The sequence below is a fragment of the Monodon monoceros genome, unplaced genomic scaffold (genome assembly GCF_005190385.1).
Source record: "Monodon monoceros isolate NGI ecotype Baffin Bay Population unplaced genomic scaffold, NGI_Narwhal_1 Super_Scaffold_9, whole genome shotgun sequence".
Lineage (NCBI taxonomy): Eukaryota > Metazoa > Chordata > Mammalia > Artiodactyla > Monodontidae > Monodon > Monodon monoceros.
In genome coordinates, this window is record NW_021703786.1 from 49,731,073 (window position 1) to 49,743,422 (window position 12,350).

Sequence of the window (12,350 nt, forward strand, 5' to 3'; positions counted from 1 at the left end):
TTTTTTTGCGGTACGCGGGCCTCTCACTGTTGTGGCCTCTCCCGTTGGGGAGCACAGGCTCCGGACGCGCAGGCTCAGCGGCCATGGCTCACGGGCCCAGCCGCTCCGCGGCACATGGGATCCTCCCGGACTGGGGCACGAGCCCGTGTCCCCTGCATCGGGAGGCGGACTCTCAACCACTGCGCCACCAGGGAAGCCCTCGAATGTGTCTTTAGATAGCCCTGTCCTGGTGGTATTTTCAATAGCCACTAACCTTGCCCGGTACAGTATGGGGGTTGTAAATTGGCATGGAAATTTAAGGCAGGTACTTGTTGGTGCACAGCACAAATTAGTTATATATGGGGATGGTAGTTTTTTCATCTTCAGTTGTCTGTGATGCAGCTTATATGAAATAATTGTTCTGTTAACTGAATACCACTCTGTCATTGCAAAAAAAAGAAAAAAAGTTGCAGCTGTTTTGTTGACATTCTGAATGCTTCTAAGTAAATACAATTTTTTTATTAAAAAAAAAAGAATAATAGTTAATTTTTTGAGTGCTGAGTCACAGAGCTATGGCAGCTTCCTCTTCAAGTCTCCTGGGAGGTAGCCTTCCCAGGTATGAAAGCTGAAGTTATTTTGAATAACTCCATCCTTCCTATCTTATGATTGCTTCCCTCCGCCATGGACTCAGCTGGGCTCCTGTGACTCTGAAGAGCATTCTTGTTCTTTGGCTCAAAAAAGGTTAGCCTCAAGCCACCTGCATGGGCAGGAGGTCCCACCGTCCTCTTCTTCCCTGGCTGTTATCTTGGGCGGGTATAGCTGGCCCACATCAGTCTTGGAGCTAGCTTCCCTTCCAGCCTTCCTACCGGTGAGCCTGCATTATGTTCATTTGTCCTTCACCTGGTGCCTGATTAATGAGCTCCTTCTCTGGGCTAGGACCTCGGGATACAGAAGAGGGAAAAGGCCCTGCCCTCATGGACCTCACATTCCGGGGGAGCCACAGACAATGAACAAATAGGCAAATAAGATAACGTCAGGTCATGGAGAGCTTTTGACGAAAGGAAAGGAGGTGAGGAAGAAGCTGCTTTACGTCAGATGGTGCTTGGCTCACAATAGGGCTTTGCACGTTGCCTGAAACTGATTCCAACCATGTGCCCTTCATGTCTGTGCTTCACCAGCATGTTCCCAGGACAGCCTCCTTCTCTGTCCCTGCAAGCATTCACAACTGTACATTCAGGATCGCATCGCCGCGCCCTTCCTGATACTCTTGCCTCAAGCTCTAGCGCCTTTTTGGCCTTTTCTCTGCATGATCTGAAATCTGCCCTCTAGAGTTTAGGGCATTTGTCTGACCTCCCATTTCCTGAATATCAAGAGTTCCCAGGGGGCCTGAGTCACCTTTCCCAGGGTTCCTGTCACGTCACATCATCATGCAATTAATTCTTCCTCTTTGGGCAGAACTGGATCCAGAATACCTGTCCCCTCACTGCTTCCTGTACCTTCAGAAATCGTCATTGAGACAAGAGAGAGCACATGCACTGCTCTTAGCTAAACAGGACTCCTGGCAGATGTCTGGGTAGGTGAAGTCTCCCATCATCTCTGAACCTTATTCCTGGGGCCGGTTTGGGGAGATGCGGTAAGAGCATGGTCCCTGTTCTCTTGCTGGCCAGCACATGGTGTACCCCCAAATGACATCACTTCCATTCTTCTTTTCCACCCCTGGGAGGAAAGACCTGTTCATTCTTGCCTTCAAGGGGCCTGCTAATTTAGAAGCTGGTGCAAAGAAGTTTTGATGGGGAAAGTGGGAAGAAAGGTCCTGGGTCAGGTCTAGCAGAAGCCTTGGGAAGGGGTGTGGCAGCTGCAGGGCTCCCGGGGATATCTCCATCGAGACTGCTAACACTGCTCATGTCTGTCCACAGTGTGGAGGAAGAGTGGGCGGGAAGGAGCCTGGGAGCGGGAAGCTGGGTGCCCCTCACCTAGACTCAGGATCCCAGCTGGGTTCTCTGGCATGGCGGAGGAGAGCGACAAGAAAGGAAGGGCTGGCTCTACCCAGGTCAAAGCAGGGACTGCCCAGCAAATATGCCAGCCACTCTCCCTCTTAAAGAGGAACCAGCGGGACTTCCCTGGCAGTCCAGGGGTTAAGACTCTGCGCTTCCACTGCAGGGGGCACAGCTTCTATCCCTGGTCCGGGAATTAAGATTCCCACATGCCACACGGTACGGCCAAAAATATAAAATAAAAGGAACCAGCTGACGATCTCCAGGCATCATTTCACTTGAGATTCATGATCTTCCTGATAGAAGGCAGGGAAAATAGGATCATACCCATTTTACGGAGGAGAAAGCAAAGAAAATGATTTGCCTCAAATCACTCAGTGCATCCTAGGCTTGACAAGCACCCCGGCTGACAGACTCTTTCAAAGACCCTGGAAGGCCTCTCTGCCACTGAGGACTGTGGTTCCCCACTGGGAGTTTATGGGCCAGTGTGGGACTGGCTATATAATAAGTACCAACTGGAGGGGCCTGGACAAAGGATGAGAGTAAGGGCAGTGGGTCCCCTTACCTGGAGGGAGACTCAAGGTCGGCACGGCTGAGGATGTGATGCTGCTGGGGGCTGTAGAGCCACTGGAAGGCTGTCAGTGTCCTCTCCTCAATTCGGAACCGCCCTTCCTGCACATACCTGCAGGCGAGACAGGAGAGAGTGAGGAGGTGGGCAGGCGAGGCTCTGCAGGGATCCTTTGGGAGTTGGCCCTACTTGCTAGAAAATGATAGATGAGAGGTACCTGTCCCCAAATATACCCCCTGCTCGTCTACCAGAAAGCCCTGTTTCCAGAGAGCCACCGTTAAAATTCCCTGAAGAAGAGGCAGCTACAGGGAGCAGGTTTCAACTCAATAGATGGAAAAACTTTTTACAAGTTAGTCGTCTGGGACTTCCCTGGTGGCGCAGTGGTTAAGAATCTGCCTGCCAAGGCAGGGGACACGGTTTCGATCCCTGATCCAGGAAGATCCCACAGCCAGGGAGCAACTAAGCCCATGCGCCACAACTACTGAAGCCCACGTGCCTAGAGTCCGTGCTCCGCAACAAAGAGTAGCCCCCACTCGCCGCAACTAGAGAAAGCCCACACACAGCAATGAAGACCCAATGCAGCCAAAAATAAATAAACAAAATAAATAAATTTATTTTTAAAAAGTTAGTTGTCTGGGGCTTCCCTGGTGGCACAGTGGTTGAGAGTCCGCCTGCCAATGCAGGGGACGCAGGTTCGTGCCCCGGTCCGGGAAGATCCCACATGCCGCGGAGCGGCTGGGCCTGTGAGCCATGGCCGCTGAGCCTGCGTGTCCGGAGCCTGTGCTCCGCAACGGGAGAGGCCACAACAGTGAGAGGCCCGCGTACCGCAAAAAAAAAAAAAAAAAAAAGTTAGTTGTCTGAAGTTGAAAGGAGTCACTTGGAAGGAGGGAGTTCCCTGTCACCAGAGGTATGTAAGCAGAGGCTGGGCAGGGGATTCAAGCATCAGACAAGTGTCCATTCTCCAAGCCCTTTATAAGACTGAGACATTGGATTTCTTAAGTTCACAGCAGGAGAAAGTCTGCTCTGGAGTGGGGGTCATGAGTCAGATGTCAGGATTAGATCTTCCAGAACCTCAAGGGTCACTCACAGGGTCCCAGCCACCCTCTGGATCGACAATCAGCCCAGAGCAAGGATCGGGGAAGCTGAACTGGGCAAGGTGAACACGAAAGGATCTCACCCACCCTGGCCACCCATTCCTGGTAGAATCATAAATCTGTCCATTAATTCAGTATTTATTGAGTGCCCACGACAATGAGCAAAAGATACATAATCCTGCCATCCTGGAGTTTACAGTTTTGTGGGGAGAGAAGCCATCAAATAATCACATGAACAATATATCATTTTAAACAGGCCCTCTCATACATTGCCAGTGGGATTGTCAATTGGTACAAGCCCTCTGCTGTATAGCCTGACAACATCTGTCTAAATTATACATGTAATTCCTCTGTAATCCAGCGATCCCCCTTCAGAGAATTTATCTACAGATTCTAGCATGTTGGACAAGGTAATCCGTGGCACTGTTTATGACAAAAGACAGGGAATGGCCCAAGCACCCATCAGCAGGGGGTTGGTTAAATAAATTATGGTGCATCCATACAGTAAAACAGTGTGCAGACATAAAAAGTGTTTTAGGGACTTCCCTGGTGGCGCAGTCGTTAAGAATCTGCCTGCCAATGCAGGGGACACGGGTTCGAGCCCTGGTCCGGGAAGATCCCACGTGCCGGGGAGCAACTAAGCCCGTGCGCCACAACTACTGAGCCTGTGTGCCACAACTACTGAAACCTGGACGACTAGAGTCCATGCTCCGCAACAAGAGAAGCCACCGCAATGAGAAGCCCACGCACCGCAATGAAGAGTAGCCCTTGCTTGCTGCAACTGGAGAAAGCCTGCGCGCAGCAACGGAGACCCAACGCAACCAAAAATAAATAAATAAATAAAATAAATTTATATTAAAAAACAATGTATCCTGGAGCTCTTTGCATGATAGCACACAGAGAATGCCCTCAATTAAAACACTTTTTAAAAAAAATTTTATTTATTTTTATTTTTGTCTCTGTTGGGTCTTCGTTGCTGCACACAGGCTTTCTCCAGTTGCAGCAAGCAAGGGCTACTCTTCATTGTGGTACGCGGGCTTCTCATTGCAGTGGCTTCTCTTGATGCGGAGCATGGGCTCTAGGCGCGTGGGCTTCAGTAGTTGTGGCACGTGAGCTCACTAGTTGTGGCTCGCGGCTCTAGAGCACAGGTTCAGTAGTTGTGGCACACGGGCTTAGTTGCTCCCCGGCATGTGGGATCTTCCCAGACCAGGGCTCGAACCCATGTCCCCTGCATTGGCAGGCGGATTCTTAACCACTGTGCCACCAGGGAAGCCCCAGGATATGTTGTTAAGAGAATAAAAATCAAGTGCAGAAAGGGCAGTATGTGTACTTTATGTTTAAAAAGGGGGAGAGAATAAAGTAGGAATTCCTATTTGCTTATCTTCATATGTAGAAATTCTGGAGACACAAAAGCTAATAAAAGTAGTTACCTGGGTGGGGGTAAGGGAGAGCTGGGGGAATGGTGGGGATGGGGGAGTGACTTTTTAACAGTGTGTCTTTTTATACAGGAGAGGTATTACCTATTATTCCAAATGTTTAATTGTGTGTGTGTGTCCGTGTTATGAAATTACAAACTGCATAAAGTGCTATGAAAAGAAAAAGTTGTGCAGGTGCTCTGATATTGCCCGATGGGGCACAGGCTATCTGCTGGGGGAGGAGATTTCCCAGAATGCAGGTTGCTGGAAGGCAGAGGGCTTTCATTGCTCCTATGGTCTCCCAAACCAAAACGTCTGGTCCCCGCCTGTCTCCCTTCACTCTCTTCGATATGATCTGATGGGCATTTCAGTAAGATCATCCTGGTGGAAAAGAGCAAGGTAGCCAGGTTAGATGTTCCTGCAGGGGTCCAGGTGGGACAGTGTTGGTTTGTACAGGGGATAGTGCTGGAGATGGAGAGAAATGGGAGGACTCAAGTGAGCGAAGGAGGTAGTGTCCACTGGTCCAGGGGATGGGTTGGACATGGGTGAAGGGGAGACAGACAACAAAGTTGTTCCTGAGTTCCTGGTTTGTGCGGGCATCTGGCTGCAGTGCCATTCAAGCTGGACAAGGACAAGTTTGGGAGGGAAGATCCTGACTTTATGACTTCAGTTTGGGACATGACCTTCCTCCATGACCTGCTTCCTGCCCCAAGATGACTCCTGTCCTATAAAACCTGGCTCAAGACTTGTCTCCTCCAGGAAGCCTGCCCTGATTAATCCCATCCTATTCTGAGGATGAGTTTCTATGCCTTTCCCCATCCTTGGGCTCCTCGATATGCGCTCCCCGTCCTTGCCATAGCCATCCCTCCTCTCCCCGACTCCCATTTCCCCAAGGCAGGTGTAAGGGACTGTCCTCCACTCTTTGCAGGCACCCTGACCTGGATTCTACTTCCCAGCTTCAGGTGACTGATTTTTCCACTGTGAGTCCCTGAATCCTCATCTGGAAAATGGGAGTACTAATAACACCCACTCTGAAGGGTTGTTAAGATGATTAAATGAGATAATGCCAGGGAAGCTTCTGTCACATGGTCATCATTATCTCCTTTCCTCCCCACCATCCCCATCAGTCCTCACCAGTCACTGGCTTTACCTGCTTCACCGACGACAGACAAACCCACTCCCTGCACTCTCTCCTCCAAGCTGCACATCAAACCCCTCAGAACTGGTGGATCCCATTTTAGAGATGAGGAAAAGAGGCTCAGGGGACAGAAGTGAACTTGTGCAAGGTCACACATCCAGGAAGCAACAGAGGCAGGCCTTCTCTGCACCTTCAGCCCCTGGCATCCAGTTCCCTCCGTGCACACACACATCCTTTCCTCCTCCATACCAGCCCCCACTTCCCAACACAGATCTTGTCAGCTCCTCCCCTGCCCAAAAAGGTTAGTGGTTTCCCACTACATATCAACTGTCCTCCAAACAGCTCACCTGAGAGGTTTAATTCTTCCCCACTTTGCTCCCCGCCAGCCTTTCCCACCGTTACATGCCTCCCCCCACCCCAGCCCACATTCACGCATACAGACCCCTGCATTCCCCATCTGTTTGTCCTTCTCCAGAGATGCCCTGCCTTTTCTTACCTCAGAGCCTTTGCTCAGGCTGTGCTCAGATCTCAGTCGCCCTCCCTCCATCTGAGTCTTGCCCTACCCCACCCCAACTGCTCAAACCACACTGCCTCTAAAAATCTGTCCCCACGCCCCCAGCCAGAATCCAAAGTTGCTCCAAGGTTCCAGGGATGCTTTGCTTAACCTTGATCACAACGTTGCTCTCTGCCCGCGTGAGTTATTTATGTGCCTGTCTGTCTCCCTGCTAGAGTGCAAAGACTGTGTCTGATCTTCTCTGAAATCCCTGCCACACCCTCACCCATCACCCTGTTCGACTGAGCCAGTTTCCATAAAAATCACAACAGCCACAGTGATCAACTCATTACGTTCTTGGGCAGTTTCTTCCACAGAATGCTCTGACACAGATGATCTCCATTAATGAATCCAATTTGTTAACTTAGTAAGTGTATTTGCTGCACTGCACTTCATTAAATATAGGAAAAACAGAACACCATCCATCCCCAAATATCTTCCCTATTAATCTGTTTTGCACCTGAAATTCTATTGAACAGTACACAGAAGGAGATTAAATACTGCAAAGGGTCAACCTTGTAAGGCACGAGCAGCCATTAAAACTTTAGCAAGGGGCTTCCCTGGTGGCGCAGTGGTTAAGAATCCACCTGGCAATGCAGGGGACACGGGTTCGAGCCCTGGTCCAGGAAGATCCCACATGCCGCGGAGCAACTAAGCCCGTGCGCCACAACTACTGAGCCTGTGCTCTAGAGCCCGTGAGCCACAACTGAAGCCTTTGTGCCTAGACCCCGTGCTCTGCAACAGGAGAAGCCACCTCAATGAGAAGCCCGTGCACCGTAATGAAGAGTAGCCCCTGCTCGCCGCAACTAGAGAAAGCCAACGCACAGCAACCAAGACCCAATGCAGCCAAAAATTTTAAAAATTAAAAAAAAACACTAGCAAGGACCAGCTTCTCAGATTATCCCTGGAAAAGTAGGCATCAAGACATGGGCATAGTCAGGGACATTTCAAAAGGAATGAGAAAAGGGGGGGGAGGGGTAGAAGTTGCTCATAGTAAGAGTCCCCCAGTTGTGGAGGTGGGTGACACCTCCAGGAGGATGCAACCCATCACCAAAAGAGAGAAGGGTCAGGCACTTTACAGGTTACACTTATTTTTTCAGTTGAACACTGGGGAAGGTCAGGCAGGCATCGAAACCTGAACCTTGAAAACATTTTGCTAAGTGAAAGAAGCCAGTCACAAAGGACCACATACTGTAGGATTCCATTTATATGAAATGATGTCCAGAATAGACAAATCCATAGAGCGAGAAAGAAGACTAGCGGTTGCTTAAGGCTGGGGGAGGGTGGGGTGGGAGGAAATGGAGGAGAGGGACTGCTGAAGGTTATGGGATTTCTTTGGGGGATGATGAAAATGTTCTAAAATTTACTGTGGTGATATTTGCACAACCCTGTGAATATATTCTCACTGAATTTTACACTTTGGGTAAGTTGTGAGGCACATGAATTCCCATAAAGCTGTTGTTAAAATAAACAAATATCTAATAGTGCTGTTAAAATAAACAAATATCTAATAGTGCATACTGATATAAATAAATGATTGAATAACTAAATAAATGGGGAGGAAAGAGACAAATCTCGGGTGCGGAAGAATTCCAAACAATATATGGAAACACTCTGTCCTCAAAGAGGTGAACCATAACTCCACTCTACTTAGACATGGGCTTCACAGGGTAACCTCCTTCCAAAGAGTATACACTATAGAAAGGGGGAGGGGAGCAACTTTACAGTGGAGAAGACTGACAAATACTACCTCAGCCAGGTGATCAAAGTCAACGTCAACATTGATAAGCTATGTTGATAGTATGTATCCTTGATAAGATGCATGACAATGGTACTCTATCCTCGTGGTCTTTTTCCCCCAGAACTCATGACCCCAATCTAATAATGAGAAAAACATCAGACAAATCCCAATTGAGGCACATTCTACAAAATATGACCAGGACTCCTTAACACTTTCAAAGTCATCAAAAACAAGGAAAGTCCAAGAAACTGTCACAGCCGAGAAGAAGAATTACATTAATTACTAAATGCAAGGTGGTATCTGGATGGGACCCTATAACAGAAAAAGGACATAAGAAAGCTAAATAACCTATGGAACTTAGTCAAAATAATATATCGACATTTGTTCATTACTGTAACAAACGTACCATACTAATGTAAGAAGCTAATAATATGGGAAACTGGGTGTGGGGTATACGGGAACTCTTTGTACTATCTTCTCAATTTTTCTGTAAATCTAAAACTGTTCTAGGGACTTCCCTGGCAGTCCAGTGGTTAAGACTTCGCCTTCCAATGCAGGCAAAGGATCGGGTTCGATCCCTGGTCGGGGAGCTAAGATCCCATATGCCTCATGGGCCAAAAAACCAAAACATAAAAAAAAAAATAAAAATAAAAACAGAAGCAATACTGTAACAAATTCAATGAAGACTTTTAAAATGGTCCACATAAAAAAAATCTTTAAAAAAACTGTTCTAAAATATAAAATTTACTAAGAAATAAAAAAGACATCTCCATGATAAAGAGCTTTTGCAGATTAATATGAAAAAATATATATATAATGAGCAAATCAACATGGAAAAAAGGACAAAGGAAACAAATGAGGAGTTTACAAAAATAGAAACACGAATGACCAATAAACATAAAAAAATCAACTTATATAAGAAATAAAAATGAAAACAACAGGGCTGCGGGAGGGGCCACAACAGTGAGAGGCCCACACACCGCAAAAAAAAAAACCAAAAAAAAAAACCAACAGGGCTTCCCTGGTGGCGCAGTGGTTGAGAGTCCACCTGCTGATGCAGGGGACACGAGTTCGTGCCCCGGTCCGGGAAGATCCCACATGCCGCGGAGCGGCTATGCCCGTGAGCCATGGCCGCTGAGCCTGCGCGTCCGGAGCCTGTGCTCCGCTACGGGAGAGGCCACAACAGTGAGAGGCCCGCGTACCGAAAAAAAAAAAAAAAAAAATTAAAACAACAATGAGAGCCCATTTTTCACCAGTGACATGGGCCAAGATTTAAAAGTTTATTAATTGTCAGTGTGAGCAAAATTGTCAGTGTGAGCAAAATTGTGGCAACTTACACATCACTGGAGATAATATAAAATAGTACAATTTATTAGGTGATCAAGTTGGCAGTATCTTTCACAATGTGCATGTGCTTTCACTCTGCAATTTCACTTTGGGGAATATATCCAACCATTATCTTTGCACATGTTTGCATGGGTATAAGTTCACTGCAGTGATGTTTATAATATAAAAATATTCCCTAAAAGGTCATCAGTAGAGGCTAGACAAAGAAATTATGGTTCAACTTAGAATGGAATACTTTACAGTCAGTAAAAAGAATGTTGCCAGAGCACTTTGAAAGGTTTTTCAAGTACTCACACAGCCTTAGCCTCTAGCCTCTGTCAGTTCCTTCTCCCAGATCTGAAGCCCCACCGTCATAAACTGGGCAACAGGCCCTCAGAAATAATCAGAAGCTAAAAAGTCATACGTATCTAATAACTTAAGCTAAAGAACCCGACCAAATTCTAATTTAGGTTTTGGTACTTTATGGAGAGTTTGGAGGAGGAGCCTCCAAAGCAAGAGCTGCTCTAAAAGAGTAGGTAGACATCAGACATATTTGTTGCCCAATGAGTATTCATCACCCTCTCTCCCACTCAAAATTTTGTTGTTTGGGTGGAGTTAACCCCAGCCCCCAGTTCCCAGGATGAGCGCATGACCCAGCCTGGCCAATATGAGCAGTCCATCCCCCTTGCCATGGTGATTGGCTGAAGGATGGCCATGTGACCCAAAACAGGCCAATGGGATGACATTCTGAAGCTTCCGCTAGAACCGCTGAGAAACGGAAGCTGTCTTTCCCGGAGAGTTGTTCGTATGGAGGGTTGCCTGCAGCTCCTGAGAGCCACCTCACTTTCACAAGGGAGTAAAAAGGGAACAGAGGAAAGAGAAAGGACAGAGAGAGTAGGACGTTATTTGGTGACATTATCTGCGCACGTGAATCCAGTTTTGCCTGAAACATGGAAAGTTCTTGGTGTTTTCAGTTACATAAACCAGTAACTTCCCTTTTTCTCTTAAGCCAATTTGAATTGAGAAAACTGACTCAATCTGAAATCCTGGAAGCAGAGGCCAAGGCTGATCACGTTGGGAGTGTGCCATGGAGTTCAGAAGGTGTCTTGCCTTCAAGAGTGCTCCCTGCCAGGGCTTCCCTGGCGGTGCAGTGGTTAGGAATCCACCTGCCAATGCAGGGGACACGGGTTCGAACCCTGGTCTGGGAAGATCCCACATGCCACGGAGCAACTAAGCCTGTGTGCCACAACTACTGAACCTGCGTGCCATGACTACTGAAGCCCGCATGCCATGACTACTGAAGCCCGCTCGCCTAGAACCCGTGCTCCACAACAAGAGAAGCCACTGCAATGAGAAGCCCGCGCACCACAAGGAAGAGTAGCCCCTGCCCACTGCAACTAAAGAAGGCCTACGTGCAGCAACGGAGGACCCAATGCAGCCAAAAATAAATAAATTTATTTTAAAAAAAGAAAAGAGTGCTGTCTGATCACTCAAGTCACATTTTCAGGACCTTCTCAGAGCAATGGGCTTTTTTAACCGGGAGTGAAAGGTGACCTAAAACCTATATTAGGGTACTAGGGACTTCCCTGGTGGTCCAATGGGTAAGACTCTGCACTCCCAATGCAAGGGGCCCAGGTTCGATCCCTGGTTGGGAAACTAGATCCTGCATGCATGCCACAGCTAAGAAGTCCCCCTGCCATGACTAGAAAAAAAAGAAAGATCCCGCATGCCATGAAGATTCCGCGTGCGGCAACTAAGACCCGGTGCAGCCAAAATAAATAAATAAAATAAATAATAAAAAATAAATAAAAATTTTTTAAACCTAATTAGGTTACTAATAATGATTTATGCTTCATCAGGTTCAGCCCAAGATGCAGCCCAGACAGGCATCAGGGCAGAGAGAGTCAGAGCAGGAATCCAAGCTCTGCCCCTTTAAAACTCTTCCTGTTTCCTCCTCCATGAAGTGAGGGAAGGAATCAAACTGCACAAAGTGATCTGGGAAGTTCTGGGGTCCTAGGGTGGTGCCTCCTTTCCAGGGAGAGGGCACTAAGTAACTGCCCACTCCCCACCAGATCTTCAAACAGATTAACTCTACTTTTATCTGATTTATGTACTGAGGTTTCATCTGAAGAGTAGCTCCACTGCTAAATAATAATTTTGATTATTTGGACTTTGATTCTTGGAACCCTTGAAAGGCGGGATGGGCTGAGCAGGCTGACCCATTGACCCCTCTCCTGCTCTGACATGCTGAGGTTTTTTTGACAAGGTGAACTTGGATGGGCAGCCAGGCCCTGTGTTCAGGAAATATGAAGCGAAACAGAGGAGGAGTTAAGCCCCTGGGGAAGCCCTGAGTTCAAACCCTGACTCTGTCACTTGCTTGCTGGGTGACATTGATTAACCACTTTCCTTCTCTGAGCCTCAGTTTCCTCATCTGAAAGAGGGGGGTGCTAATGCCTTCCCCTGAGTATCACTGTGAAGAGTAAATCAATGCCTGATTATGGTAGAGCCAGTAGGAAGTGCTCTGGAAGCCAGGTTGCTTTTA